The sequence below is a fragment of the Dermacentor variabilis genome, chromosome 3 (genome assembly GCF_050947875.1).
Source record: "Dermacentor variabilis isolate Ectoservices chromosome 3, ASM5094787v1, whole genome shotgun sequence".
NCBI lineage: Eukaryota > Metazoa > Arthropoda > Arachnida > Ixodida > Ixodidae > Dermacentor > Dermacentor variabilis.
The window spans coordinates 156,689,668-156,713,939 of record NC_134570.1 but is presented as its reverse complement, the minus strand read 5'-3'; the positions used below and the strand labels follow the sequence as shown (position 1 = coordinate 156,713,939).

Sequence of the window (24,272 nt, the reverse complement as noted above, 5' to 3'; positions counted from 1 at the left end):
TGGATTCGGCGGCGGTGCACGCCAAGATCGAGAGAGAGAGAGAGAGAGAGAGAGAGAGAGAGAGAGGTAACGTGTGCGAGAAGAGAGATTACAACCGAAGCACTCGCGGGGTGGCCTACTTCTCGGATTGCCGTGGAACGCGTAAAATTGGAGAGAAAAATCCAGATGATATCTTGCGGAGCTCGCGTTATGTGTTCGAGCCCCCTCTCTCGCGGGCGCTTATTTTTTTTTTTTTTCTAGAGTGTGCTTACTATGCGAAAGAGGTCCGTGGAAAACATTATGTTCACCCGGAGGTTTGTGCTCGTTGGGCGTAATTAGGCGCGCCTCCTGAGACGAAATAACCCTTACTTGTGCGTACGCTATAGATATAGAAACGGAGTTGCGGTAGTTTATGGCTTAAAGCCGTATGGTATTCATATCAGAGCCGCGAAGTAGTTGAACGCGTTGCAATTGCGTTATACAGGGCGAGGCGTTCCGTGCTACTTGTAGCAAAGGTAATTTGTTATCTTTGTTCGCGTGAGCAAGCGTTTTCTTTTTTAGATGTAAAAAAACATGGGAAGCTAGGCCTTCTCAGAGCCGACTATCTTAATATCCCAGCTTCTTTGCTCAAGCAACAATCAAAAGGAAAAGACAGAACGAAGTATTTAAAAGAGCAGGATACAAACACGAACACAATAAGCACACAAGAACTGTTATCTAGGAGCACCAGCACCGAAAGCACAATCCAGTGACTGTAGGAGTGTGTCTTTTCATATAACATAAGGACACCACGACCGCTAGATCAGCTCGTTAAACAAAAACAAAGGAAGCACTGCCACTTATAAGCTATCTATAAGACTAATATCCAATAATCGCGAAGGGCACGCCTCTCCTTATCGGAGCATGACCGCGGTCCAAGCACTTTGTCGACCGTGAGAGGACGTCTGTGATGAGTGTTCAAACGGTCACGTATAGGCGAGCCCGCTGCTGCACGCATTGAGTACATTCGATGGTAATTAATATGCTCCACTGAAGCGCCGCAGTTATCACAGTAACTGCGTGACAGGATGACAACCGTTGTTGGTCACATGTGCGTGGCCGAGCGATTTACGTCGTTTCTATAAGCGCCCCGACAAAATTGGAAATTTGCTTGGTAAGGGGTTTGCTATACGCAAGTCATAGCTACATATTAAGACTCCAGGAAATGATAAAAGGAACGAAGATCGAACAGAATAAGTGAAATATCTATTTAGTGATTCCAGTGCCATATGTCGACTGCTTTCATCGAGTGGTCGGCAGACGAGACGAGCTGTTGGTGCAATAAGCGAGCGATTATGAACTAAATGTATAAATTGCAGGGATGATTTAACCAGCGAAGCAATGAGAACGTGAAACGTAAATTTGTACGTTGCCTCTGCAAGTCGTCCATAAATTCTCTACAGAGCGTTCGTAGACGACTTCGCCTACCACAGACTTTTCAGCTTGATCATATAAAGTCTGTAAACTACATATAAACAAAAATCCACAGTATATATATTTCCTTTAGTCACTTGTAACACAGAGTACCGAACGGATTGCAGAAAGTTTATATAAGAAAGTTCGTTTGCTCTATGTGCAGTTCGGGAGGCTGTCATTGCCCCACGACGCGAGCTTTGATAAGGCTAACTTTGATCATCACCATCACGATGATAGCGCGAGTACACCCTAAGATTCCCGTTAGACGTACACCAGACAGCAAATAGAGCAAAAGTGAAGCCCATCAAAGGCAGAGAACAACAAAAAAAAAAAAAGAAATGGAGATTCGCAGGAACACCAGCTGCTTTGGAAATAGAAAGAAATGCTCAGGCCATCTGTGCGAGAGTTATCCGACTGCATTAAATATTGCTATCACGTAACGACGGAGGGAGCATAGTAATGCGTACAGAAATGCCGACCCAGAGGTCCCAGGCAATTTCGGCCGTTTCCCGGCGGGACGGCGCTGCCATAAACGCGCTGGCCAATCGGACGCAGCCCCGGTGCCCAGTTGGATCGAACAAGTAGCCCTCCTGCCGCGCACCCAACCACCTCCGATTAACAAGCGCCCTGCATTTAGGCGCGGTGCCAGCTCCACTTTCCCTCCGATGGAATTCGCATCCATTTGGAGAAATAAAAATTCCATCATTTTCTCCGACGCCGACTCTTTTACGCCTGATGGCGGATGCCAGAATGGTGATCGTTGCAAAATGAAAAAAGCAGTGTGTGTACTAATCGGTCGGTAAGTTTGCATGGACAATTTTCTTTCGGTGTGTCGCCTTTGTGAGTGCGTTTCGACCAGCTCTGTGCTCGGAGAAATGGCAAGCAATATTCTTTGCGCGAGACTCCATAACGCTCGCGCACAGCTGAGGACGTTCACAGTGCCACCGCAGCAGCAAGGCATGTGGGTAGTAGTAATCCTTAGCGCGCTTTCATAACCAGAAAGTGGTTTTGGCACGTAAAACCCCATAATTTGTTTTAAATTAAAAACCCACTTAGCTTATCTCGATATCGAAGGGCAGGGAGGTGAAAAGAAAGAAGACAACATATGAGCGTGGGTGAGGAGACTGCCAATCTCCCCCTCCCCCCCTAGCTGGACGGTAAAATTCACAAAAGAAAAAGTCTATAACGGCATTGCCCTCGGCATTTCTCCCAATGTTCCCTCGAGCCCAAGTGCTGCGGGAAAGCCTAGCGAGGAGTGCTGCCATCAGTCCTGGTGCCGGCAGGCTCGCTGCGCACGTGCCCTGAATGCGATGAAATCGGCGTAACTTATTCAGCTGACATCCGTTTGACTTGCTATTCCAAAACTCGTTCAAAGCCGCCCAGGGTTGCGATGTGGGCTTGTTTATTGGTGACGTCACAGGTGACGTGAAGGGTTCATGACGTCAATTGGTGTTCCAGTTGCTTTGGCGCTTCAATGCATAAAACAGCGGTTTCTTTAAAATGTAACCGGAACGCCAATGCATTTCGTCGGACACGTTGAAAATTAACGTCTCGGAACCGCTGCTGTCCAGAAAATTGGTTCCAAGCGGGCAGACCGTGCGATACACAGCGGCTATAATTCGTAGATTGAAATGTGCGGCGTAGAGTAATTAATTAACAAGTTAATTAGAGTAACCGTACGCTAGTTATTAAATCTAACAGTTTGATTTCTCGTAGAAGTAATGACCGCCTCATCGAGTAATTTAGGTCAAGGGTTAGAATTGCACCACCTGCCACAGGCAATCTTTAAAAAATTTGGTGCACCTAACAAAAAAACTCCCTGCATATATGGCACACAGCGCGCCACAGAATATACCGCGAGCGTTCCTCGTGGTTGTCTTGCGCTAATAAACTCGTCTCGTTGAAAGCAGATTCATTTTCATCGTCCGACCATAGCCTGCTATATACGGTCCGGCCACACGAATCGCGCGGACGGTGCCACCTCCACATCCCTCTATAGTGGACCTTCTTCACTTTTTCCGCCCCTCTCGCTCACCCTGTGCTCCCGCGCACACTTCGACGACCCCCCCTTCCGAGAGGGCTACGCGTCTATGCAGACTCTCCCGGGCCCCGCAACAGCATCGACTCGCACCAGCGCATGCTGACGACGGAAGACGTTGCCGAGTCAGCGGCGCGTCTCTGTATTTTTTGCGAGTCCGCACGACCCCCAGCTGCTTACTCCTTCCGCGCGCACATCGTGCGAACGCAGCACAAACGGTCAGCTTCCCGTCTGGCACCGGATAGTGGCGGCGGGGCCACTAACTGGAGCGCTAACGCCAACGGATGCACCAGACAGGGAGAGAGACAGGTGGGGTAATGAAATAACAAAGCCCTAGGCTAGGCGTATTTTTAGACCCTGGACCGAGCTTTGCAAGCGTATACAGGCGGTGCACACTGTGTATACACACACTATAGAAAGCCCCGCCGCCCTTCCAGAGGGTGCCCCAACAGCGAGCTATACTGGCCAAATGCCCCGCGGCGCATATACACTGCAAAGGAGAGATTAAATTGCGCGCTCTTTGAGCGAACGGCGTAGGAGGAGGAAGCTTGCAGAGTTTCTCTCTGCCCGACACCCATGGAGGCATATATGTTGCTACCTCTGTAACGAGAGCCGGTTATACTATATGGGATGGGCACGTTTTGTTTCGCGCTATATCCCTCGAGAGGCCACATTTCCGCCGGATACCCGAATATAGCGGTATACCCGAAAGGGTATACCACTACATAGGGACACAGTAATTCCTGTCGTCCGAGTAAGACGTCCAGCTATAGGCACGACGTCGTAAAAGGAAAAAAAAAAGTGAGAGTATGCCCAAACGTGAAAGCGACTCAGAATACGCAGGCACAGGTGAGGTAACGGTAATCAAATGTGAAGAAGATAAGCATCTTGTATGCGTGTGATCACTTGCACGCACGCACGCACGCACACGTATTTTTTCTTTGTCTTCTTAACAGTGTTGTTTTTAACCTTCCCAAGGCATGTACCATGTATCTCCCGACTCGTATCCCATTCTTCATTGACTCTGCAGCATGGCCCAGTCATGTGCCGTCACTCAATAGCAGTGAGCGCGTGTGACCCGCACTTCGTCGTATATATGCCTTCATCCATTTACATCGCTCCCCACGTCGAATAAAGGCATTGATCACCCGGCTACACAACAGCTCGCGCGATGGAAGTGGTGCGATTCGAATCGACATGTTCTAATATCTTGTACAGCAATATTAGCTACGTTCCCCTCTGCCCATATCCCAACGAAGCGAGTGTCCAGCCACCCTCGACGCACCTGCTTGACGGTCGTGAGCCGCGTAGCTTCCTTACGGGCAACGTGTCGCCCAACCAGTCGAGCGAGACTTTTCACGCCTGTTGCGACTGCAGCACGAGGTACACGCGCGGCGCCTCATACGCGGGCGCATCGTTTCAACGCGCGTTTCTGCCAAGTCCGCGAGGGCGAAAAAGAAACGGCGCTCCCCGCGATGCGAGCGACGCTTTCTCTGTGACCGAAGCGTTTAGGGAGGACTAACAATGAATGGGCTCCCATCACACAGGCGTTGAGGAGAAGCGGCGTCAGAAGAGCCGAGCACGCCCTCTCACGCACACGCAGTCACGCGCGAAAAAAAAATATATATATAGGCACCATACGCGCGCAACGCACGAAGCGCACGCAGCAGCGTTCGGGCATTGCAGTGCTGGTGGCACCGCGCGCTTCCGTTTCGACTTGGCCCGCGCTCAAGACTCGCCAGCCCGCCGTCCCTCTCCCCGGTGACACTTTGACACAGTTGCGTTCCTCGAGGAGACTGCAGGATCACGCACGCCGCAGCGGGGACGGCAAGGGGGAGTTGACACGGAGGGAGATTGCAGGAGGGGCCGCGGTGAACGCGCTGGCGAGATCTCTGCGAATGCGGCGCAGTCGACTCGTGGTGACGGGAATAGCGCGGAGAGTGAAACAACACGAGTATGGTGAACTATTACTGCAGGTGCAGCGTGATTTCCTAGACAAATAAGAGTGTGCGCATGAATCAGTGAATAAACAGGTGAGCCAATGAGTGAATGGTGGCAGCAAGTGAGCGAAGCGGTGGGCGAGTTGATTTGGTCTCTTCAGTGAATGACGTGGTTCGCGAGCCCGACCTTTTGTGTGTGTATGGTATGGTACGGCAGAACTTTAATGAAGTCCTGCAGACCGTGAGTCTTCACGAAGCGGGCCGCTCCCACTTAGGAACCGGAAGGCCGAGCCTCTTAGCCGCATAGTGGGCCTGCTGGACTGCCCAGAGTTGGTCAGCCAGAACAGGGCTGCGAAGAACCGCCTCCCACCTCGCCGAGCTGTTATCGATGATAGAGCGTGACCGGGCACACCGCCAGAGCATGTGGTCTAACGTGGCTATTTCTGCACAATCGCGGCAGGTAGCATTGGTGTAAGTATCCGGATAGATTTTATGTAAGAGCGACGGATTGGGATACGTATTCGTTTGTAGTAGACGGAGCGTTAATGCTTGAGCTCTAGTGAGCTGCGGATGAGGACCAATGTAGGTTCTACGGCTGAGATAGTGTTTACTAATCTCGTAGTAGGTGGAGGGCGTGTCCCTGTTCTCTGGGGAGTCGGCTTGCGATTGCTCGAGGGTAGCGCGGTGGGCAAGTTCACGCGCAGCCCCGTCAGCCGACCCGTTGAGGTTGGGAGGAGCACCCTTTATCTGACTCTGATGTGCGGGAAACCAATAAATGAAGTGGTGCGTGATTGCCATGCCCCCAAGAAATCTGGGGGCCTGTTTGGAAACGGTGCCTTTTTCAAATGCTCTGACTGCACATCTTTAATCACTATAGATGACATCCCGTGAGATATATCCAGCAGAGCTAGTGCAATAGCCATTTGTTCAGCTAGTTCGGAGTCCCTCGTCCGAACCGAGGCAACATTGGTGATTCCTTGCCGGCCGTCGACAGTGACGATGAGGAACGGCCGACGTCCCTTACAAGAAGCGGCATCCACAAAGCGGACCTGTCGCTGATCACTGTGCATTTGCCTAAGGAGGTTGGCCGCCCTTGCCCTCCTCCTACCGCGATTATGATCGGGGTGCATGTTCATAGGTATGGGCGCGACCATAATGTTCTCACGAATCGACGGAGGAACGATGGCAATAATATGGACACTCCGGGTGCGCATTTCTGCCGTCGCCGTGATGTCGCATATAAATGCAAGTGCGACAACATCGCGGCCGCGCGCACTGTGCTGTGGGTCCGAGCGAAAGCGTGAGGAGTGTGAGCCGAGAAGGATGGCGGCTCGGTCTCGCGCGCACAGCGGAGGAAGGCGGAGAGGAAGCGCGCCGTCTTCCATCGCGCGCAAGGCAGCAGGGGGGGGGGGGGGAGAAGGAGGGCATTCCACTCCGGACACGTATGGCGCGGCTGAGCAGCCGCGCGGGCCGCATCTTAAAAGCCATCTGCGGTGGGCACGGAGTTTAGGCGCGTCGAGGGCTGCTGGCCTCGTGTGCGCTGTTCGCGTTGAAGCGAGAGGCAGCACGAAGGCAAATTCCTCGCTGCCACGTTTCCTCACTGCAGCGTTTTGACAACGAGTTTCCGCGGTCATCGAGAGAGATGTGTTTGTGTTTGCTTGTGCGCGTGTGACATCATGCTTGCTAATTAAATTAGTAAGCGAATGTTTACAAGTTTATATGGCCGATAAAGCTACTATCCTTACCTCACATTGCTGCCTAATAATTTGCCATCGCAATCGATGTTTCGCCTTTCGGGTGAAACTGGGGATTTTTTTTTTTTTATAAGGACAGCTGTCGTCTTTCTAGAGCATGTAGCTGGTCCGACTGATTCTAAGGAGGAATATTAACGCAGTCACATTTTTTTTTTACGTTTTCTGTATTTCTCTCATTTTCTCCTTCCTTTTATTTTCTTCCTCAAGAAGTCAGTAAGATGAGCATCCTGAAAAGCTCGGATCGCTCTTCCTAGACACGCATAAAGTGGTCGCGCGCATCGATTGCAGTGCTTGAGGCGCACAGCCTTCGGAGCAATGGTAAGGCTGCCATGTTTTACGGAAAATACACTCTGCGACGTGATTAGGTCGCTTACGAACTGCCGATTTAAACTGGTGGCTAAAAAAGCTAATTATCGTCGCCTCGGATAATTCTGGAGAAAGTCAAGTGTCTGTCTCTCTCTCTTGTCGCTTTTGCACGACGGTACATGCGCGGTAAGATGGGGCGAGCTGGCGCAAGACAGCGGTAACTGAATATTGCTGGGAGAGGCCTTCGTCCCGCAGTGGACACAAATGGGATGGCGATACGCTCCGACGCTTTCTTTTTAGCTCCCGGGGGAGACCGGCCGCAGAGAGATGGCGAGGTATCGAAGCGCGCAATTTCGCAGTCAGTGCCTCTGGAAGGAGCCCCGCGCTATGCGGACAGCGCGAGTCCACCGCGCGCGGTGCACACTGATAGCACGGGCTCAATAATCGCATTTAACCTATAATCGAGTAAACCTGCAATATACGCTATCATCCGAGAGCAGCGGGGTGCGATAACTGAGAGCGAGTCGTGTATATATACCGAGCCCACAGGTCACGGGTCGTAGCCTCTCCGACGGCGGCACCAACTTCGCTTCATGGGACGCAGCTGCTGCACATGTACAGAAAGCAGTCTGCGTGAAACACCGCTCCATTATCCCAATGCAGCTTCCTTCCCCATTATATATATATATATATATATATATATATATATATATATATATATATATATATATATATATATATATATATATATATATATATATATATATCCATCTACCCTCGTCGCTCAACCTGCTTAATGACCTGACCGACGAAACGCCGCCAGAACTATTTGCGACGCTGATCCGTTGTGTCGGCGTGCGGGCGACACAGCGTGAAGTCCAGTAAGGTTGTGTTGTCCACCTCCATACTCTCGTGTCCTGTCTGCACGCCTCACCTCTTTTTTTTTTTGCATAATGAACAGACAGGAAAGGTAGAGAAGGATGGAGCGGTAATTGGATGAGCAGCCTTTGCCGAGTCGACGAGCGCGCTAAAACGGTCTCTCTCTCTCTCTCTCTCTCTCTCTCTCTCTCTCTCTCTCTCTCTCTCTCTCTCTCTCTCTCTCTCTCTCTCTCTCTCTCTCTCTCTCACGTTAGAACTCGCGGACAACTCTGCATGCAGGAAAGTAATTGTAAGCTATAGATACGCGTAGGCAAAGCACACGCCCCCGTGGCAGAGCTCATGAATATAGTTCCACACTCGTTCGCGCTCGTTTAAACTGGGGAACAGAAAACGGAAATATCTCATTTACGCCATCGCTAATATTAATATAAGACAATATGGACACACATTCAGTGTTAAATTTTGATTTTACATTTTTCTTTTTCGCTTTATACTTCGACGTTTTGACAAGTGTGAAATATTGATACAGTTAAAACTCGATCTAACAAAACCCGATTTTACGAAGTTCCCAGTCTAACGAAGAAATTTCCATTCGCAGGCAATCACCCGTAACGTCCAACGTTGTCATCAACCCGAATTAAGGAAACTGGCTTGCAATGAAACCCGACTTAACGAAGCTTTCCAGAAATAAATGAGTAAAAAAATGCTGTGATTTCTTTCTAATTTTGACACAGACGGGTTTTTCTTCGAGCGAGAGCTCTAACGCTATCGCGTTAAAACATCTCGGCACCCTGCAGTCAAGACCATAGCTTTATTTTGACGAGGCTGCACGCACCACCCACGCATGGAACAACGGACACGGCAGGCGCTGTTCTATACGTGCCAGATGGCGCTATAGATAGGCACGGCGGTAGTTGGACAGCCCTCGGGGACTTTTTACACGTGCAGACGTGGGTTAGCGGCAAATACAATGCCGCCGTACGTTTTTGGTGCCGCTACGTTACAATTTTAGATCTCGAAGGACAGAAAAATGCCTTACTCGATTTTGCGAACTTCCCGATTTAACGAAATAATTCGAGCGTGCTCATCACTTCCTTAAATCAAGTTTCGACTGTATCACGACTCTGTAAATTGCCACGCACCTATTAAAACATCTAAAGCGAACGGACAATATGCTCCGCTCTTATGCCGATAATTTACCGCCAATGTACCACTAATTTCTGAGCGAGACTTTTGCAAAGAGACTCGTAACCATTGTAACAATTTCATGTTGGCTATAAATTTACATAACAAGTTTGTCTCCTTTAGGTTCGCCGACAGATGCAGCTTATACACAGAACTTCGGTATCTGCTGCTCGCGCACAGTTATGAATTTATAAACCGCGCGCTTCAATCTCTTTACACTACCGAATTTTACCGAATTTTCGTAGAGTTCCAGGTCTTAAACCAAAATTCCCTTTTGGAATCGCTAGACTAGCTTTCCCCCTCGAACGAAACAAAATTCATGAAAATCGGTCCAGCGGTTGTCTCCCAAAAGCATTTCTGCGTTTTACATATATCTGAATATGGAAATCGTTGTAGGCCCCGAGCAAAATTTTGTTAAAACGGGACCACAAACAGTAATAAATAAAGAAATAAAGAAATAAAGAAATAAAGAAGTCACACACACGACAAGCCTTAAACCGCACCTGCGCTTTTTGCGCATTTGCCTCCTTTGGACCCGGCTATAAGTGAACAAATTTGCCCAGCAACACGTTCTATTAGGCGTACATAGGATATATGTCCGGTTGACGGAGGACTGCTGTAATTCGAGACCTCTGGGAAATCGGTACTTTGTGCCGCATTGGAATTGACAGACAGGCGTACGAAGCCGAAGCAGATGATACTTTAGAGTCAAAAAAGAAAGAAAGAAAAGGAAGTGATTTCGCCGCGGCGCCAAGAAATCGGAGCTCGAGAACGAATCGAGTTTCGCAAGGGGGAGAAAAGGTTTGAAATAAAATGTCGCAGATTAGGTACAGCTCTATACCGTAATGACACAGTCATAACTTCGTCCTCTCAATGCTGGTTTGGGCTGCGCGGGGCGCACAATAATATATGACGGAAACACGGGAGAAATTTGGAATTCTGGGGATATACGTGCCAGAAACATGATATTATTGCGGTGTACGCCGTAGTGGGGGACACCAGAATGATTCCGACCACCCGAGGTTCTGTGAGGTGCACCCATATACATGAAAGTACGCGAGGGTTTTGTCATTTCGCCCCCCATCGAAATGCGGCCGCGCCGCGGGTTGGATATCGCACCCGTGACCTCAGCAGCGCGACGCCATATATCCGCTCCGCTTGGGCTACCGAACAGAATGCAAAGAGTAAGAATAAATCAATAGGTTTTCCTGGTGCGGTTTCTGGGCGGTTTGTTCTATGAGCCAGCGGTTGAATTCTTTACACGAGGAGCGTTCGCGATTAAACCTCGTTTCTCCACTCTCGTAAAAGGGCCTGCACATCGTCACTTATAGGTTCCCACGTGTACGCGCCCCAAGGCAAGCTGTTCGAAGCGCGCGCGCGCACGCACACCAATCAGTTCCCCCGTTCATTCGTTTCGCAGAATTGGCGTTCCCACATCTGGAAATGAAGCAGCTGCCCGCATTTCCTGGACACGCCGACAGGGCAGCGCAATCACATATAGCAGTGACTCCGTTGACTACAATTACCACCTTCGAATATCGGAAGAAAAAGAAAAAAACGGAGATCAAAGTAACGACGATAGTCTAGCACATCGCTCGTGTGCGTTCATTTAGCAATGCGAGGAACGAGCGAAATACGTGTAGACTCATTTCACACGCATAACGATGCATATCTCCAGAGCTCCCCTCCGCGGCACTGCTTCCACGTATACGCTGTGCACGGAGCGCGGTCCGAACGAAGTGAAACTGTGGTGCCAAGGAAAGCAGGTGGCGGTGCAATTCAGATCGCGCGTATGTGTTCATTAAGATCGAGTGTGTCCCACAGAAGCGAAAGCGCTATTACAGGTCGCTGCAAAAGCGGCAATGCAGAAAATACGCCAGCGGCAACAAACCGTCGTGCCGTCGGCGGTGTTTGAGAGAGAGAGAGATCTCGCTATATCGTGTGAGCACGCGCTGCTTCGCGGTTCCCTTAAAACTGTTCCCCGTGCGTTTCGCCTTCCAGATCGTATATTGCTTTTATTACTTTTCTTTCCCCTCCCGCAGGGCGTTTACCATTTTTAACTCTCAATCGGCTCGCGCGCCTCCATTCGTAGCAACCGCGCTTCGGGATATCCGAAAATGCGGCGCGCCGTTCTCGCGTTCCACTTTTTTTTTTTTTTGAACTTTACTTATTCGTTAGTCAAGCTAGCTCACTAACTCCAGTTGCGAAGCAGCGGGAACCGCTCGGCCCAGAACAATCGGCGTTTATTACGTGCCCAACGAGCTATCAGTTCCCTGCCGCCATCCATCCGCTCGATTCCCAGCGTCCTATACGGCACGCTTGCCGACGTTAAACTTGCCCACCGAGCGCTTTAAGCTGTGGAGAGAATTTCCGCGCTAAGCATAGATTTTTCGAACCCGAGAGTAATATATGCTGCGACAAAAGTTTGACTCTGGCTAGTTGGTCTATTCTGTGGGTATAGGCCGCGGGAAGCGGGCCAGAAATCACGGAAATGGATACGTAAAACGTGAGTTATCAAATCCTATCGTTCTATCTGAAGAAAAAACGAAGAAACAAACCGATATACCCCTGTAAATACGTGGCTTCTCTTTGTGCATGCTGGCCTGCCTATCTATATGTATATACTACGGATCCCTCGGTATCTGTCCGTATATATATATATATATATATATATATATATATATATATATATATATATATATATATATATATATATATATATATCGGGCCGGTGTGAGCCCATCAGAAACGAGCCGATTGCATGTTGTACAGAAGGGAGCAGGAGGAGGGCGATCAGGGGGCGGACGTGCAGTGATAGCTATTATCCCTTATACGGCTCCCTGTGGGATATAATGCAGGAGCTTTCTTCTCGCTCTATTTTCTGGTTGGCTGACGTGACCCGTAGCTTTCATATATGGCTGTTCAGCAACCGTTGGAATGACAGTACATGACAGCACGTGTACAATTAAGTACATGGACATCACTGTCAACAGAAATAACTCCGAGGTGGGAGTATAATGCTTGTCCTCTAGCGACCCCCCGGTTCGGAGTTTATTATGCTCTGTATGATCGGAATAGAATTTTTACTCCGTGCGAGCGGAATTCTTGCGTGGAATTATGGGAGTTTTTTTTCTGTCTTTTCTTTATTTATTGCTTTGCAATGGACGGAGTTTTTTCGAGGTGCAACGGGAGCATAAAAAGAGGCTTCGTGTGAGTTTGCGCGAACATCTTTACATACACAGGCTGCTGGTCAAATTTGGAAATACGCACACGAGACCGCGTCAATTAATAAGTTCGACGAAACAAGTCGATGAAAGCACATATATCATGACATACATAAACATTTCAGAAACGCCCAATGCAGAAATTTGAAAGACATCCCACGTACACGCGATACTCAAGAAGCAACGGTGCCAGTATATATAGCCATGATACTGTGTGCCTCGAAACCGCCTAGGTAGCAGCTGTGCTGTTTCCAGAATTACGACGCACATGACCGTTCATACGAGATCTGCCTCGCTGAAATTGACAGAATACCTTAATCAACACAGAACTGTTAATTCAGAATAGTGAGAGAAAAAAGTTAATGGCGTAACTTTTCAAAATTATCATGCCATTCTGTGAGTGCTGAAGCGACTTCGCACACTGCCGGCGTTCGCGACCAAAAAGTAGTGCGTTAGTTACAGTAAGCAAGAAAAATGTAAGTGCGTGTGCTTCATAGCAAAATTAAATTTTTGCGATATAGTGGTAGCGTAGCAAGAAATTCTTACGTGTGAGCATGACCCGCAGCAGCCGACGTAACACCGAAAAATGCGCAGTCATACATTTTATACACCGCACTACTTGTTCTGCGTCCAAGCAATCTCTCTCGGTTGTGAAAAGGAGCTACATCGCTGATCTGTCTAGTGAATCCTTAAACTCGGAGCCAGCAGGCATGCGTCTAAATCAGTGTCTCGGATAGAGCGTAATGTTAATGCAATATCGGAAGCAACGACGTGACCAAAACCTATATGCGCCATAACAATTCGATTCACATCGCCCAATAAGAAGCTTTATTTATAATACGCATACTTATGTCCTGCCGTTTGTCTTCGGGCGACAATATCCGTTCACAGATACATAAAAACAGTTGCTTGCACTCCGGTCTTTCTCACTGGCAACGCAGCACCGCAACGAACTTGGGGTACGCCATTCATGTGCGACTAGCACGGACGTCGTCGCTCGAACAGTGGCTGCTGTTGCCATTGCTACACGGTCCTTTCAAACATTACACCGGACGTTGTCAGCATGTACCCAAAAGGACATAAAAGTCGTATTTCACGTACTGAAGAACACAAGCCAGGGTCACGCATGCAGCACGAAAACACAGTCAGAACCTGAGCCGACATCACGAGCCAGTGAGTAGCTTCGAGGTATACCTAAGCCTTTTTTGCGCACTTGAAAACGTTACTCTTGCATTCATCGTTGTCAGCAAAGTGATCAGAGCTAACGTACTTGAAGCTGAGATACAGTGAGCTTCAGGCATGCCTATAACACTTTCTGGAAGGAAATACGGGAAACAAATCGACGAAACGCTGTCCCGGAACGACACTTCACAGATGTAAACAAACCGTCAGCCATGAGCACTGCCGACTCCGCCGAACGCGACCGGTCACTGCCGAGGCGCACAGCCTCATGGGAAGCGCCACGTGACCAACCTGTTTCGGCGGAGGGGAGTTTTTTTTAAAACTCCCTGTCGGAGTTTCACGGGAGAACAATATTTTTAAGCGGAGTAAAATCGAGTCATGTCGCCCTAATACTCCCGCAGCTAGCCAGCGGAGTGAAACGAGGGAATGGCGCTGTTTTGCTCCCATACATCGGAGTAAATATTTGAGGAAGGGAGGTTTTAGGGCACATCACCTGTTAAAAACTCGCAGGTGGGTTTATTTTCGTTTGCAGCGTGTCTGAAGTTGTACCTTTGGCAAGCACTCTGCTCTGGCTTAGTACGACTTCGTGGATTCTTTTGTTAACCTTTTTGAGCGTTTTCTTTTCTTTTTTTCCAAATGCGTTGTGTGTCAACAATGTCATTCGTCCTCCAGTCTCTTTCATTAGATCGGTTTAAGAACATTACAAAATGTTGTTCAGGATATTTAAAAAATAGTTATACATGGTGAGTGTTACGAGACACGATTAATATTATTAATAAATACCCGAAAGTGAAGCAATTTATTCACGAGCTGCAAATAACGCAAAATGATTTGAATATGCTGTACAATTAACTACTCTAACGAAGGGTTGCATGGCTAGAACCGAACACAGCTGAATTAAAAGCAACAATAAAAGATGCTTCATTGTGGCTTATCAACTAATGCTAGCCAAATTGTAAAAAAAAAATCTACGTACTACTTCTGACTCCCGCGCGAGAAATGAACAAAGAGAACTGAGGTACTCGATTTTTATAGTGGCCGAACGACAGCAGCGTGCGCATTTCTCTTTGGTAAGCCTAGTGTGAGACTATGGTACTACGTATAGCAAAGGCTGGCATGAGTGAAACAAACAAACCAAAAATAAACAAACCCAGAACAAAGAAAGAAAAACCAGTCTTGGTCCAAAATGTGATGCAGTAACAGCGAGAACTAAAGGAATTTCACACGAATTAACTCACATTTTTTAAGGCAGCGCGTCGGTTGCAGATAAATAAAAACGTCGTGGCGATGCGCGACGAGTCTGCTTCGGACATCCACGACTTCTGCTACATCCTTCCTTGATTGGTCGCTGCTCAACAAGATGGCGCTTGTCCCACTACGGCTTGGATTGGCAAAGAAAGTCAGTGCGCGGGTAGCTGGGAGGGGACGTGAAACGGCTTAAAAGAGAAAGCAAGACAAGGAAAAGCGCAAGCTCCATAGAGTAATTTATCAAATATATATAGACTACTTCTACACAGGCTCATTACTGTCCGCGCGCACACACACGTGTCTTGCACAGTGTTATAAACTTCATTTGCTTTACGCCGTGAGCACATATTGTGCTTCTGTGGTCAGGTGCTCATTTCTTTGTTTTTCATTTCCATTTCTTTTTTCCTGTCTCCGTAGTTTGTGTGTGCGTGTTATGCGAGGGAAGGGTGGCATTGGTTTCTTACAGCTGCGTCTTACGATAGCGGGCTTTTAATGTAGCATACATATATCCTACTGCCTCTTATTGCCCCATAGTTAACGGACAACAAAACTTCGAGTCAGAGGCCAGTTGCAAAGGACCTATATATAGTCAAACTTAAAGCAATTTAGAATGCAAGGTTGGAGGGACGAGGTGCGTTGGAACCGCTTCCAACAGTAAAGTGCAAAACGAAGAAGGCGCTTCTTTTTCTCCGAAAGAACACGTTGGCTGTCTTTACAATCACTGCAAGAGGCCACATTTGAATTGCATAATACGCAGACTGCGTAAAACTCTTGATTATATCGCGCTTTCGCTGCCACGTAGCTTCCCTGTACACCCGCATTAATTGTCGTTCACCGAACCCACCGGTGGTGTGGACACTATTGCACGAAACATATGATTTAAACTGGGTTGTATACGGCACTATACTGCACATAAACTTAAGCCGATGTGCACTACAGTGGTGTCGCTTATCGGCACTGCTTGGGACGCCAGATGCACGGGTGGCGACGCGCTCTATCGTATGAGCCGGATCGGGCTTAGCCTCGCGCCTGTTGTCACGGCCGCTGTCACTTCACAAGCGCGACCTGCGCGTGCTCACTTGCTCGTCCGCACTGTGTATCCACTGTGTGTCCATGTTACATTTGATGTCGGCACACAGTAACAACCCCTGCACATTTCAGAACGTCGTCTGCGAAACCAGCTATGCGACCACTTCCTACGAAACGAAACATTCCAAACATTAGGAAAAACAAAACACATTGCAACATTCTGATTATATATATATATATATATATATATATATATATATATATATTGTTACGGCGGGAAAAGAGAACGAGGTCGTCGACGACAGTGAAGACGACGAAGTGGCAATAACGTCACCACTCGATGCAGCCGTAGCGTAAAAACAAGTCATCCCACGCAGGAGGGCTATAGTACACGTAATAATCTGTAATAAGGCAAAGAGCAGACTGAGTGCGTCGAACTCTGCAACGATCGAGGTCACATTGCATCTTGGCGTCCAACGTGGGACGAAGGAGTACAAATAGAAAAAGGAAAAACGATACAAGTAGTTCCTTGTTTTTCATCCAACGTTCCGAACTTAAGTAAGAGACGAATCAGACACCAACTAGCAAAAAACTTTCGCTATTACTCACCTCGATGGCGCGAGAAGACAAAAAGGGCCCAAGCTTTCGCGACGAGCAACGCTTGAGCAATTTACTCTGAGCGCAGTATAGAGAGAGGGAGTTCGGACATTGGCGCGAAGTGTCGCAAGACGCAATGTCCCGCTCAGAGCAACGAGGCGTGAGGTCGTTGTGTCCTTGATACAGGCTCTGCACAGACGGAGAGGCTCGAACCGCGCGCTCCGTATACAACGCTGGAATGTCCATTTCGTGAAATGCCGAGAGAATAATAAATGGAAGCACGGGCAAGCGCCTGTGTGGCTGCCTTTCGCCGACGCGAGACAGCTTGCGATCGAAGGCTTAATGAAATCGCTGCACGAGGGATTACGCGACGGGTTTCTTGCGCGCCCTTTCGTCGCACGATCCCCGCAGACGCGTCGGGTCGCCTTTCGTTTGCGTCTCGCGTTTCTGTGAATGGAGCAACGGGAAAGGCTTCACACAGGAGACAACTGTTTTCGCAAATGTCATTCGAAGTTTGCATAGCGTGAAATCAGAATGAGATGAAAAATAAATGACAGACAGACAGAGACAGACGCAGACAGACAGAGACAGACACAGACAGACACAGACAGACAGAGACAGAGACAGACACAGACAGAGACAGACGCGGACAGAGACAGACAGACGCAGACAGAGACAGACAGACGCAGACAGAGACAGACAGACGCAGACAGAGACAGACAGACGCAGACAGAGACAAACAGACGCAGACAGAGACAGACAGACGCAGACAGAGACAGACAGACGCAGACAGAGACAGACAGACGCAGACAGAGACAGACAGACAGAGACAGACAGACAGAGACAGACAGACAGAGACAGACAGACGCAGACAGAGACAAACAGACGCAGACAGAGACAAACAGACGCAGACAGACGCAGACAGAGACAGACAGACGCAGACAGAGACAGACAGACGCAGACAGAGACAGACAGACGCAGACAGACAGAGACAGACAGACGCAGACAGAGACAGACAGACGCAGACAGAGACAGACAGACGCAGACAGAGACAGACAGAGACAGACAGAGACAGACAGAGACAGACAGAGACAGACAGACGCAGACAGAGACAGACAGACGCAGACAGACAGAGACAGACAGACGCAGACAGAGACAGACAGACGCAGACAGACAGAGACAGACAGACGCAGACAGAGACAGACAGACGCAGACAGAGACAGACAGACGCAGACAGACAGAGACAGACAGACGCAGACAGAGACAGACAGACGCAGACAGAGACAGACAGACGCAGACAGAGACAGACAGACGCAGACAGAGACAGACAGACGCAGACAGAGACAGACAGACGCAGACAGAGACAGACAGACGCAGACAGAGACAAACAGACGCAGACAGAGACAGACAGACGCAGACAGAGACAGACGCAGACAGAGACAGACGCAGACAGAGACAGACAGACGCAGACAGAGACAGACAGACGCAGACAGAGACAGACAGACAGAGACAGACAGACGCAGACAGAGACAGACAGACGCAGACAGAGACAGACAGAGACAGACAGAGACAGACAGAGACAGACAGACGCAGACAGAGACAGACAGAGACAGACAGAGACAGACAGAGACAGACAGACCCATTTATCTTACAACAACAAAACTATTACAAAAGACAAGTTTTCGGTGGGTCTCAATAGAATTCCGCCATTGTCAGCGTTTTGTTAGTCCTGACGGGATCTGCAGCTCGTAAACAAGAGCGAAAAGCCGTCAGAGATAAATACAAAATCCCTCTTCCCTCGCCGTTCGCCTAATTAGGCGGGTATGGCAGCGATTAGAGGTACGATAGGGCAATGACCTAAGCTTGCCGAAGATGCTGTTTCAGGCAAAGTAAACAAGCTTCTGGTTTTAAATGTCTATAGGAAAATTTAAACCTGTGTAGTCGGACGCATGTTTTCGTTCACTGCCGCAAGGACAACGACACCAACTGCAGACGGCCCCCTCATCTCGTTTTATCAACGTGCAACCACTGCATGCACTGCGTTACAGCGCGGGCGAACAGTCGCACACTGTTCAATTCAGGCAAACCTCGATAACGCGCCACGTTCTTAATCTTCGCTTTACATTTACGGAGCAACTACAGAGACTGGAAGGAAAACAAAGCAACACCATTAGGCGAGGCGTGAAACGTTGCCTGCGCGCCCGCCAAGAGTCGCCCGTTTCCTCGCGACGTTACACACCCACACAGGAAAGCCGTTGAAGCGTTCTCGCAAATATTTAGAGCCACGCCACTGTCGTACAGGGCGGAGAGAAAAACGGAGGCTGGAGTAGCGCTGTTTGAAAGAAAGGTCATTCTCTCTCTCTCTAGTTTAATGTGTACTTTGCGCTGCCGGTTTCATTGTGTAGACGGCTTTGAGTTGTCTTTTTTTTTCCTTCTTCGTACGTGTGTCTACGTCCGCGGCACCAGGATACCGTCGGCGTGGCGCAGATGCGGAGAGCGCGTTGACGCCCGAGAAATGAGGCGCATGCCGATCCCGTCGCGCCCTTGGCCGAAATGGCGGCTCAAGCTTCGTTCGCCCTCCTCCCGTTTCGTTCGCTCTCTCTCTATACAGCGACCCCCTGGCGATTTTCCTACAGAGAAGATTAAAAAGCTTTTTTTTTTTTTTTTTGGCGCTTACACCGCTGGCTTTGGTGCTGTTACAATTTCGCAGGAACATCGCATTTGATTGGCCGGATCTTTCACTAACTGTTGGTACTGTTACTTGCCTGCTTGTCAAGAAAACAACAACAAAAAAGACTGCCAAGTTGTCTCCGTCTGCGCCCCTCGCCGTAAGTAGTGTCGACAAAAATGGCGGCTACGACATCACCTGCTGGCTTCCGGCGCCGGCAATGCGGCAAAGCATGGCTTGCGAGTTTGATCTCCACTGCTCGCTTGAGGAGGAGGAGGGGTTGCGATGCAGACTCTACGAGAGGCACCAACGAAGGCAAATCCTCTTTTTTTTTTCTTGGCAAGGCAAGAAAAGAACAGTACTGAGTGTTATATTGAACGATCCGGACTATAAGACGCACTGTTGCTACTGCAATATTTTAGCAAAATCAAAGTAGCGGTGAGCGTAAAAACCTTTATTTTTAACATATTACGGGGTAAACGTAAGATATTGTGCACGGGAAGCAGCAATTTGCTTTCATCATTGCTTTAGAATATTGCCCTGAAGCACGCGCGCAATGCAAGCTCTATTTTCCTTATTTTTAGGGGAAGCAGACATCTAAAATTGCCTGTGGTGTGATAAGGTCATTGTTTCTTTCCTCGCAACACCCACCTTGCATTTCTTGGCCATGAAGAAACGAATTATTACTTCGGAAAAAAGACGTCCGAGCTTGTTTTTCAATATTTTGTCTTCGCATCCTTTCATGGCATACCAATATAAATGCACATTTTTAAAGCCCGCCGCTGGTCATTTCAGAAAAAAAAAATCAGTCCCAGTTCACTGTAGCAAGTGATCAAACTCTTATGGGAACGGCAACGCTACATCTCTCATTGAAAGCTTTCTTGTGTTGCCTAATGAATTGAACGAAAGGAACACTACAATTTGCGCAGTAGCCGTTTAAATACCCCAACAACTCAATAGTGTGGACTGGCAGAGTACAAAAGTAACTTTTTTTTTTTTAGTTCTTCAGTGGTCTCTTCCGACGTCACCCTCTGCGCGTGATGTCACCAGCTCTCCGCGTCACCATTGGGTAGTTCTGTTATTTTCTTACCGATGCGCACGCACGCGCACACACGCATAAAGGGTTCTGAAGTTAGAAGCGTTCGGAGGAGTAGGAGCCAACCAATTGTTGTTCTTCGGTCAGCCACAGATAAGAACTTCTTACGAGCGAAAAAGCTTCTATGAACCAAAAACGTCTGAAGATTTCTATGGACGAAAATTGCAAATCTCGGCACCTATTTTGTTGCCGTGTGTCCCAACAAGCAATAAATTGTTTAATGAACAAAGTATGAAAACACGAGGTGATGTCAGAAAAGAACGTTCCCGTAATGATATTTTACACATATATATATATATATATATATATATATATATATATATATATATACATACACACACATTGCTAACATGCCTAGAAAAAAATACAAATTCGGCAGCAATGAGAGAGGCAACATGCACTGGAACCAAAACCTTACGGCAAACCTCCTGCTCCCAGTAAGGCCAACTTATTACATACTTCAGAAGCCTAATGTGTTAATCTACTATATCCACTTAATGTTCTTCATATATTCCCTTTATAAAACCGGCTCGGCCGAGTTTCAAACTTGCCTCACGGGTGTTAACAATCGGCGAAAAAAGAAAAGGCCATCGCCGGAATGGCACCCGTGAGGCCGAACGTAGTCCGGAACGGAAACGGGCAACGCCACCAACGCGGCCGTTTAGAAGTTGCGCCGAACTTTCTACGAAACGGAGAACGAGCGATTTTGCCATTCTTCGGCCCAGGTCACGTTTACGTGGCGGCGTGACTTGATTTGCGCACACACATTGGAACGACTTGCACTAGAAGGGAGGAAAGACTCTCTCTCTCTCTCTCTCTCTCTCTCTCTCTCTCTCTCTCTCTCTCTGTTTGTCTATATATATATACATACCCGTTTCTCATGCGAAAAAAGCGTAGCCGGCCCCACCTCCTGGCGCCAACATTGTTTTTTTGTTGTTTACACATGCCAATTAGAAAAAAATGGATGGACAGAGCCCTCTTGAGATATGCTGCTGGGGCCACTGTTTGGTTAGATCCATTAGTTAATAGTACCATGGAGCGTGCGGGTGCTGCGACGTTGCACTGACTCCAGAATGTTCCCGCGTTAACAGATCACATTGTCCTGGATAGGAAGCACACCGTGCGCTGTGGATCGGCTCACAAAGTTACCAGGTCTGGTTAAATAGTCTCCAGAATGGGCTAAGCTTTTGATTACACTGCCTCCGAGATCAGGCTAGTGTATTCGGCGAGAAAGCCGTCTATGCAAAGCGGGGGGAAGTACTAATTGAAACCACTTACCTTGAAACACAAAATGCGGATGAGAAGTCGCATTACCCGTCAAAGCTCAATACGAATTGTGCAATAAAGGTTTGTCTGGAGTTGTGTGCGAAATACGGCAAATAAAAAAAATATCTCCGTCGATTACGATACTAGCTAATGCGAAACTTGAGCGCAGCTGTATACGTGTTTTGATTTCGCGCTATGTTGAGGCAAGGAATTTGAGACCGAAATCACCGCACCGACTGGCAGTGGGCCAGTGCCGTCAGCGCCTTCGCAGAGGGAGGGGCAGAATGGGAACGCTGTGAAAGAAGACAACGACGAAGGCGCGAGCGCGTTCGCGCGGTTACGCCCATGGACGGCGACGCTCAACCCGGGAACCGGGCGCCTCAGAACTGCGCTCCTAAAAGCGCTTAATCCAATGAAGCAATCGCACGCAAGAGACGCGGAAGCTTCACAAAGCAGTGGCCATGCGTGACAAGAGTTGCTCAGTCATACCTGTTGCGGAATTCTCCACAAGTACTGCCGGTGCAGAAGGCGGCCACGTTGATTACCGAAGACGACGCGGGTCTGCCGAGTGTGACGACACCTGCGCGTAAACACAGAAAAAAAGAAAGACAGCCAATTAACGACGAATCCCTTTTCTACCGTGGAGACTCGCACCTACGTGGCGGCTTTGTTCAACCGCGCGTAAAACCTTAGGGAAGCAGCAATCGTGTTTGTTCGTATTTCTCATCGAGATGCAGCGGCGATGGGCACGCTGCAAAATTTTGAACTGCGCGGAGAAGACGGGACGTGAACAGAAACATAGATGCACACACAAAACGCAGAGTTCAGTCTTAAAATTTTGATGAATCTACGAATCCACTATAGCCCATCAACATGCCTTACTTCGTGCTGCAAAACTCCGCAAGCAGCGCCAAACCCACGAGGAGGCGGCGCCGGCCAAACGCTACATACACGCTTGGTCAAAGTTCACCAAGGTAGAGTGGGACCCGCTCCTGCGAAGTGCCGTCTTTGAGGACCAAATCCTGGCCGTCCAGCGCGCCCGCGATCGGGCCGGCAGACTAGATCTGTCAGTCCCGTCAGTCCCGTCGTGGGATTAGCCGGGTGCGCGTTTTATCGCGTTTTGCTGGAGCCAACAAAAGTTTATTCTCTCACTAACTCACATGGTCACGTGTGCCTCGGCCAATGCGAGCTTGCACTTGCCACTGCCATTGGCCTGCGAGTGCGACAACTGTACACAGCCAACCGCCGCGTCACCACCTGCTTTTGCGACTAATGCTTCAACGGCGCGATTTCGGAAACTGAGCGGCTCGGCCCGTATGCGCCTTGCACACAAGCACACGAAATCTTGCCACGTGAGCGCTTCCTGGGACACGCGACTCGGAACACGTTTCGGCGGATTTTTCAGCCGTGCACACGACCCACAGGTCCAGTAGCAGTGTCTTCTACAGCGAAGCTGCAAACCGCTAGGGCTCCGTGTATTTTTCGTGTGCGTCAGCGAAAATTGTCATCATCAGCAATGGCTCATACCCCCCCAGCGCCCTAAGCAAGCAGAAATGCAATGGTTCATCCCCCATGTAATGCAGAGGTTACAAGCAGACGGCAAAGTGAAGCGAACAGTACATACATTCAGTGGAATCACGCATACAACGTACACAGCAGCGTACGTTTCAATAAGGAAACAAGCTCAAAGCAGGCATCTATCACCATCAGCAATGGCTCATACAGTAAAAAAAGAAAAGGTTTATATCCTTTGGGGCTTATCTTGTGCCACAACGATCTTCGTCATCTGGCTTGCTTGCGTTTCTTCTCTTGAAAACTCGGCGCTCGCTACTTTCCTGTCGAGAACGCTGCGTCAAGCTGACAACGCGCAAGCCATTCTTGACTAGGAAGTACCGGGCTCGCAGCGTTAAAGAAAGGAAATGCGGGCAAGACAGATGACGATTATCGTTTGGCGACAAAATACAACCCAAAGAGTATGAACTTTTTTTAGACGGTAGCCCCGCAAGGAAGGAAAAGATGCTATGGCTCATACCCCCGTAAAACAGAGGTTGCAAGCACTCCGCCAACTTGCAAAAAAATAAGTTTGCTATCTTAGGTCCAAACAGAAGCTGCATCGCATATTAAGCTGATAAGAACGGATACTACACTTTGACCGGTGTCGGCCGTCTATGTTCGCACTGCTCTTTGTCGGCGTTCCGAGCGCTCGAATATCTCCTTTCCTTCCGCTCTCCCGTGGTGGCAGCGCCGTCGAAACGTCACACCTGTCTACTTTCCTAGGCACGCATGAATGAGTTCGCAAATGAGTTCGTGAATCACTGTAAATGAGTTTATACCCTTGTTCAAAATTCAGTGTCACCTCTGTGTCGCGTGCTAAACAGCTTCGCCGGTCATCCACCTTCACACACAGTGGAATAGTTCACGATATT

At 48.7% G+C, this 24,272-nt stretch overlaps 1 protein-coding gene across 5 annotated transcripts in view; it reads right to left on the bottom strand.

Annotated features, from left to right (window-relative positions):
* Positions 1 to 24,272, bottom strand: part of LOC142576440 (uncharacterized) — a 291,100-nt gene that overhangs the window by 59,651 nt on the left and 207,177 nt on the right. For 4 of the 5 annotated variants that reach the window (XM_075686582.1, XM_075686577.1, XM_075686576.1 and 1 more), the window contains one exon: positions 22,336 to 22,426. The exons of the other annotated variant lie outside the window; for it this stretch is intronic. The gene's annotated coding sequence lies outside the window, so the exon portion shown is untranslated. The remainder of the gene's footprint in view (positions 1 to 22,335; positions 22,427 to 24,272) is intronic. 5 annotated transcript variants of the gene reach the window in all.